The sequence below is a fragment of the Microtus oregoni genome, unplaced genomic scaffold (assembly GCF_018167655.1).
Source record: "Microtus oregoni isolate MIOR12 unplaced genomic scaffold, Mior012 000086F_ref0000336, whole genome shotgun sequence".
Taxonomy (NCBI): domain Eukaryota; kingdom Metazoa; phylum Chordata; class Mammalia; order Rodentia; family Cricetidae; genus Microtus; species Microtus oregoni.
In genome coordinates this window covers 5,566,145-5,573,801 of record NW_024544552.1, presented here as the reverse complement: position 1 = coordinate 5,573,801, position 7,657 = coordinate 5,566,145, and the positions used below count along the sequence as shown (strand labels likewise).

The following is a 7,657-nucleotide window of genomic DNA, read 5'->3' as shown; positions in this document are numbered from 1 at the left end:
CCCAAAAATGGACTATGGATATTTTCCTTTGTTAAAAAAAAGAGGGGGAAGTGGTGTGGGACAATTCTATATTCTGTCAATTATGTTTTTAATAAACGCTGATTGGCCAGTAGCCAGGCAGGAAGTATAGGCGGGACAACTAGACAGGAAGAAGAGGTGGGGCAATGAGAACAGGATAATTCTGGGAAGGAGGAAGCCCATTCCTCCCAGTCCTGTCCAGACACCGAAGAAGGAAGATGTGACAATACATTGATGAATGTAGATGGGTTAGTTAAGGATATAAGAGCTAGCTAAAATTATGCTTAAGCTATTGGCCAAATAGTGATTTCTGAGTGATTATTTTGAGTCTGGTTAGCCAGGAATGAACAAGTAACTTCCAACAACAGATTGGCACCCCACCATGTGCTAGGTAAATCCACATAAAACTTGAGAGGCCTTGGAAAGTAATTCTAGACACTAAAAAATAAAGTTTAACTGAATTTTTGGGGGGAGGATGGGCTCTGCTTGCTGTTGTCATGCTGCATCTCCTCTAAGAGAGGTCTTCCTGATTCAGCATTAGCAAAAAAGCAAAAACAAAACAAAACAAAACAAAAAACCACGGTTTCAAAATGGCAGTTTCCTGGTTCCCTAGCATAAACAGGTCTGACTCTTTCAGGAGGTCTGGCTATGGAGCATTTAAATGGGTTTTGTGAGCAGCATGTTACAAACTGCTTTATGGCATGACATAAATCTGCTGTATACCTGGAACTTGGGCAGTGTGCACTGCTCACAAAGGCAGTGAACAGATCTCCTCCATGTTCAACTGAGCAGAGCCAAAAGGCAAAACCACGCTGCTTTACATTTTAAGAAGTGCTTCTGGTCATAAAAAGATTACTGATACACAATAAAGACAGATTCGGATAAAAAAAGGATCTTTAAATGGGTCACAGTGTTGGTCAAATGTACATAGGCTTGGGAAAGAAAAAAAAATGTAGAGAGTTGTAAGAGGGAGTAAATGGGTTTAAAAAATAAAGCAAAGTCTTTTTTTTTTTTTTTTCTCTTAAAAATATGGAACGCTTCACGAATTTGCGTGTCATCCTTGCGCAGGGGCCATGCTAATCTTCTCTGTATCGTTCCAATTTTAGTATATGAGACAGTCATAGATTAAAGGAGTAAAGATAATAAAATAAATATTAAAAAGTAATAGAGTAAAGAAAATAAGCCACATAGAGAGTCTGGATTATATATAGTATTGTGTTTTCTTTGATTTTTTTTTTTTTGACTGCAGAGAAACATTTAATTCTGGGAACTGCTAAACTAAACCAACATATATGTTTTAAAAGTATCATGACTTCAGAATTTGGGTCTAAGGATGTGTTGGTTTGGAAAAGATGTTCTTCTTTTGTTTCTGCAGAGGATGAGAATCTATGGATTTCTTCTAGACTAATGTGGTTTGATGGACTAAGAACCCCTGAAAGGTCACTGTGAAAACCCCTCAAAAGAAATAAATACTTCACCCAACAAAAAGCAGGAAGCAGTTTGGAGAGAACTATGCCCAAATCCCCAAATATTGTTTATAAATGTTTGTTTATATTTAAAGAGGGATATGCTATAGTTATGAATGATTTGCATTGGTACAGATCTTGGTCTATTGATATAAATTTTAGGTCAATCTTATTAGATGCATTTCTGCTCTTGATTAAGGTATTGTGATTGTGTAGTTCATTTAAAAATGCAATGTATAGTTAAGAAATACAGGCTATTAGACAATCATCTATATTAGTCAAGTTTGTAGTCATATTAGTTAGGTTTTCTAGATGTATAGAGATATTTTTCAGTAGATAGATAATCTTCAAACCTTTCAAAGACCTACCAAATATGGCATTTAAAATGTTTTAAGAACTTAGGACTTTTCACGACATGAGACACATCTGTTCCTGTCAACACCAATCTACTTCAAGAAGATGATGGACATCAAAGAGGTTCCTTATGGAGTTGGTTAGCCATTGGGGCAAGAAACTGCTCTTTCCTGGACTTCTTGATGTTATTCTGTATAAACTGGACATGCAGGACACACAGAGAAATGACTACTTAACATGCCTAAAGGTGAGACAGTCCTTCAGGGTTCCTGCTTCATGAAAGAGTCTGCCAGGACACAGAAGAAAGTGACTGACAAACTGCCAATATAGGCAAAACTGCCTTTGAAATTTCCTGCTTCATGGGAAATTCTGCCAGATACTATGGACTAGTAGGCTGAATATGGGTGCCCACAGCATTGCAGAAGAATTTTGGGTGACTGTCCAGGTAGCGAGATGTCTTCTGTCAATTCTAGAGTTTTGGAAGTTGCTTACAATGCACTTTCTGTTCACTCAGATAATATATTTGTCTGCCGTCTTTGATTGAGTTGTAGAATAGATAGTTATAGTTTTTCTTAGTTATGATAAAAGATAAAAATATTGTAACTGTAATTCTTGCTTGATACCTGATTTATATAAGTAATTTTACTATGTTAAAGTTAAAACCTTTTAATTTAAACAGAAAAGGGAAATAGTGTCGGAAGTCCTTCTGTATATGTGTTGCTTTTATCAGGTAATGATTAAAGAAGCAGCCTTGGCCTGTGATAGGACAAAATAGAGCTGGGTGCGGAAAGCTAAACTGAATGCTGGGAGGAAGAAGGCAGAGTCAGTGAGAAACTATGTGTCCCTGCTGGAGACAGACACCAGATGGATCCTTGCCAGTAAGCCACACCTATGTGGCGATACATAGATTAATGGAGAGGGGTTAGTTTAAGATATAAGAGTAAGCCAGAGATATGCTTAAGCTATTGGCCAAATAGTATTGCAAATAATATAGTTTCTGTGTGGTTATTTCAAGTCTGGGTAGCCAGGCTTCCAACAACAATTAACCCACTAGTTCTCTAAGTATCACTTTAATTATGTGAGTGTGTCTGAACATGTGTGTGTTGGGTGGTAAGGATTCATATGGGAAAGCCAAAGGAAGACTTATTCCCTTGCAACAGGAACCTGAAATTCATAATTTCGGCTGTGCTGGCTGAGCAGGGAGCTTCCAGGCTTCACTTGTCTCCACTGCACAATTATGGTTCATGCAACCATGCCTGCTATTTTTATGTGGAGGATGGGTGATTTAAACTCACAGCACATAGCATGGCAAACCCTCTTACCCACTGAGCCATCTCCCCAACCGCTCAGCATGATTTTACTGAACACATTCCCCCATACTCGCTTTCATGATCTCGGAGGGAGGCTCTGTCTCTGCTCCAGCTCCTCCAACAACAGCTATTAGCATTCTTACACTTCTCTTCACTCCATATATGCACAGAATTTTTTGTTTCCTAATCTTAACGTGACAGGTTAGAAGAAAAACATCTTTAGAACTGATTTCCAAATTGCCAAGGAGATGTACTTTTCTCTTTGAAGCTCCCTTTGAGCAAAGATGCTATCACAATTCATTAGAAGCCGGGGCTGGTGGGATTTTTCTTACTCCATGGTTATGCATCAGTTTCTTCCTCCCTTTTCACTCCTGCCTCTCCTGTCCCCTAAGGAAAAGAATGATGCTATTCTTTCTAATTTATTCATGATTGCTGGTTTTCAAATATGGGTTGTGATTAGAATTAAAAATCAGAGAGATCAGTAAACAAATTTCACAGAACTCCAATACAGAAAGTCCTGAGACATAGAGGATGGTTTAAACACTACATTCTAGAAACAACAGAAAGTATCTGGTATATTCATTATGATTGTGCTGCCAAAGAACAAATAAACAACAATAACAACAACAACAAAAAACGTTCTCTAGAGAGATTAGATGGTCAGCTCATTCCTCTTTGAAGGCTCCCAGTCAGAATCATGCAACACTTTTCTCACAGGGAAGACCTCTGTCTGCAACAGGGTGATATGTCACTATGATGTAGAATTATATAGACTGTTAAATTTTCTGCAGCCCCTGTACACTAGAAAGATCATCCAGAGTCACAGGGGACACATTGCTAAACCCAGGATTCAAATCTGGTGTTTCTCAGTTACAACCAAAATAACTTCTCTAAACAACTTCCACGTAGACTAACACTGCCACCCTTCATGTCACTTGTTTGTTTGACCTTTGTCTCCAGAAAGCTCTTGGGAAACATCAATTCGCCCTTTGGGAATATGGTGTATTCTTATGGCATCCAATCTGCTATAAATTGCTTTAAGTTTGATTTTCAGTTTGGTTCCTAGTCTCTAGCAGAAAGAACTGAAAGAAAATGAGGTTCACTAGATAGAAACAGGTGTGTCTGGGCAGTGTGAGAAGACATCAGAAAGTGGATGAAATGACATTCTAAGTGTGTTTTGTAGAATGCTTGTGATCTTTATTATGATAATTATGGGACCAAAAGAAAGATATTCTAATTAAATCAACTGAGAAGCTGGAATAACCACAGTTAAATGGACTTTTAAATTTTCTCTGCTGAGCAATCTATAAAGATCTTGAAGAGATAGCCAGGTATGATGACATCTATAGTCTCAGGATAGCAGGCACAAGCAAAGATTACCTAGCAAGACCCCATCTCTACAAAGAAGAAAGGCAAACTGCAGAGAATAAATTTGCAAAGCATATCTCTGACAGGACTCACATAGAAAATTCAAGGAACTCAGTAAAGCAAAGGAAAATGCCACTGGACAATGAATAAATAAATGCAAAGGCATTGTGCAAAGCTCATGTAGGGAGTAGGTAGAGACACGGAAAGATGGTTGTCATGGTCCATCACGAAGGCAGTGGAGATTCCATTACACACGGGGAGGGCCCTCTTTGTAGGCTTGTGATAGTGGCTGCTGGCAGGGAAGGGCACAAACAGGTTTCTCACACATGTCTGATGGGAAAGCAAAGTGGGGAAGCTACTCTAGGAAATGATTTGACAGTTCCTTAGAAAACTAAATATAAACTTAACTTCTAACTCAGCAATCACACTCCTGAATATCTATTCTAGAAAAATAAAAGCACATGCGTACTAAAAAAAATATGTATACTAATTTCCTTAGAAGGTTTATTTGCAATAGCCCAAAGCTGAAAACAACTCCAGAATCTTTCAAGGGACGAACATTTAAATAGTGATGGGGATGTAAGATGGAAACGAATGGCCATTGACATGTGCAATATCTAATCTCCCAGCAAAAGTGCGCCAAGTGAAATAAGCCAGTCTTAAAAGCCAGTCTCCTTTCTGTATGGTACTATCTTACATCACTTCGAAAGTGACACATTTACACAGCAGAAGATAATGGTTGCTGAGGGATGAGGAGAGTACCTCTCAAATGACACAGCAGGTTATCTAGGCTGGAACTATAACATGAGGAGTCATTAACATGTAGATGACATTGATAGAAATGAGATTTTATGAAACCCCTTTGGAAGAAATGAAGACAGAAACAAGTGCAAGGACCAAGCTGTGCCTCCTGAAACATACACTTAAAAAATACACAGCTTCAGCAATGCACACACAGAGGCTCCTCCACCACATACTCAGCCTATGTCTCTTCTGTCTGTCAATGGCTGATGGATACTGTTGTGTGTGGTTCCATGTCTAAGAACCTCAAGGGTGTAAAAGTAGATCTAAATCACCATACCGAAGGCAGTTCTTGAATGCAACATAACAAAGAAAAATGTATAAGACTGCAGTGCACTTTTTTCCATCAAACATTGGCAATTTCCCTCCAGTCGATCAAACAGCTTCTTAAATGATACAAGCCAATGGTCCCTTTTCCTATTCACAAAATTATGTTGTGTTTGAGTGATTCACATATTTAATAAGTGAGACATCAAAAACTCTTTACATAAGCAATTCCTTACTATTATCAAAATTATAAGATCAAAAACAAAGTGTGGCTGACTTGCAAATGTCTAATGAAGCTGCCATTGAAGTTACTCAGACTCTCACTGAGTGGTAAATGGAAAAGCAAACAGAGCAAGGACCTCCTTTCTGGGTTGTGGTAGGGTAATACAATGATTCAGCAAGTTGTCTTCCTCCAGTTCCCTCTGATAAAGTGAATATACATGTATTGTTGTCTCACCAAGTTCTTGCAGGGTCCCAGACTTTTCCATGTATTTCTTGCAAATTCCTATGTGCATCTTGTGTCTCTAAGGAAACCCGGAACCTCAAATGTAGTACAGTTTTGATATTCTGATTCTATTCTTTTGGCTATGTCAGTTGCTGGCACTCTTTCTAAAGGGAGGTGTTGGGGGAGGCTGCTTATTTATTTCCTGGCCACCCTATTTGTTCCTGGTGGCTGTTCATTTGTTTCCCAGACACCCAGACTCCCAAAATAATCACACAGAAACATATTATTTGCAATACTGTTTGGCCATAGCTTAAGTGTATTTTTAGCTAGCTCTTATATCCTAAACTAACCCATCTCCATTAATGTGTGCATCACCATGAGGTCATGGCCTACAAGCAAAGTTGTGGTGTGTCTGTCTTCTGCGGTTGGCTACATGGCTTCTCCCTGACACTGCTTACTCTCTTTATATATATCTCTCTTCCAACCTGGCTTTATTCTATTAATCCATTATGACCAATGGTATATGGAGGGGAATCCCACATCACCTCCCCTTTTCTGTCTAAATAAAAAGGAAGGTTTTAACTTTAACATAGTAAAATTGTATATAACAGGTATAAAGCAAGAATTATAGTTATAATATTTATATCTACTTTATCTTTTATCTTAATTAAGGAAACCTATAACTATAACCATTCTTCAACTCTGTCAAAGACTCCAGAAGGATATAATGTTACCTAAGTAAACAGGAAGTACATTGTAAGCAACTTTCAAAACTCTAGAATTGACAGAGACATCTTGCTGCCTGGAGAGTTGCCCAAAGTTCTTCTGTATTGTTGGGGCACCCATCTTCAGCCTACCGGCCCGTAGTATCCAACAGATTTTTTCGTGAAGCAAAAAATTTCAAAGACAATTCTGTCTATATTGGCAGTTGTTAGTCACTTTCTTCTGTGTTCTCCAGAATGTCTGGCAGACTCTTTCAGGAAGCAGGAACCCCAAAGGACCATCTCACCTTCTTTAGCCAGATTCAGCTTTTTTTTTTTATTATTATTAACTAATGGTATACAGAGGGGAATCCCACATCAAGAAGGTAGGCCTGGCAAAAATGGACATGTTCATTTTTTGTTCTTTACATTGTTCTCAAAACAGGGCTTGTCTGGACCAGCTAGGGCAGAACCTCCAGGCACTCAGAGGATTGAAGGAGGTGATGGGCAGCTCACTGCCCTCCAGGGTTTGTGGGGTAGCAGGGGTAGCATGGATTTGTCCTTGTCACTGCTCAGAATGGTGCTCTTCTTATTTGCTTGCCTCCTACATGAGTGCAAGTGAAGAAAATCAATCCAAAGCATATCACAACAGCTTCCAGTGCTGAATGTTCCCCAATAGAACCCAAGTTTCATAAATCAGGATCATATCTACATATCTTTCCAGTCCTCTGGGCAATACCTCTCATGTAGTGAGGGTTTACAATATTTTAAATATTTAAGTCTGCTGAAAACATCTAAACCATGTATTTACAGAAAACTCCCTTGTTAATGACTAAGCCTTGGGCAGAATTTGTCTGTAATTTAAACATATACAAAGTTTTTCCCTCTATGGGTAGAATTTTATAGATCATAAATTCAAATGCTCAG

The 7,657-nt window shown here is 38.6% G+C and overlaps 1 pseudogene; it reads right to left on the bottom strand.

The window, feature by feature from the left end:
• Positions 1 to 1,041: 1,041 nt before the first annotated feature.
• On the bottom strand, positions 1,042 to 1,140 carry LOC121442119 (annotated as a pseudogene).
• Positions 1,141 to 7,657: the final 6,517 nt, after the last annotated feature.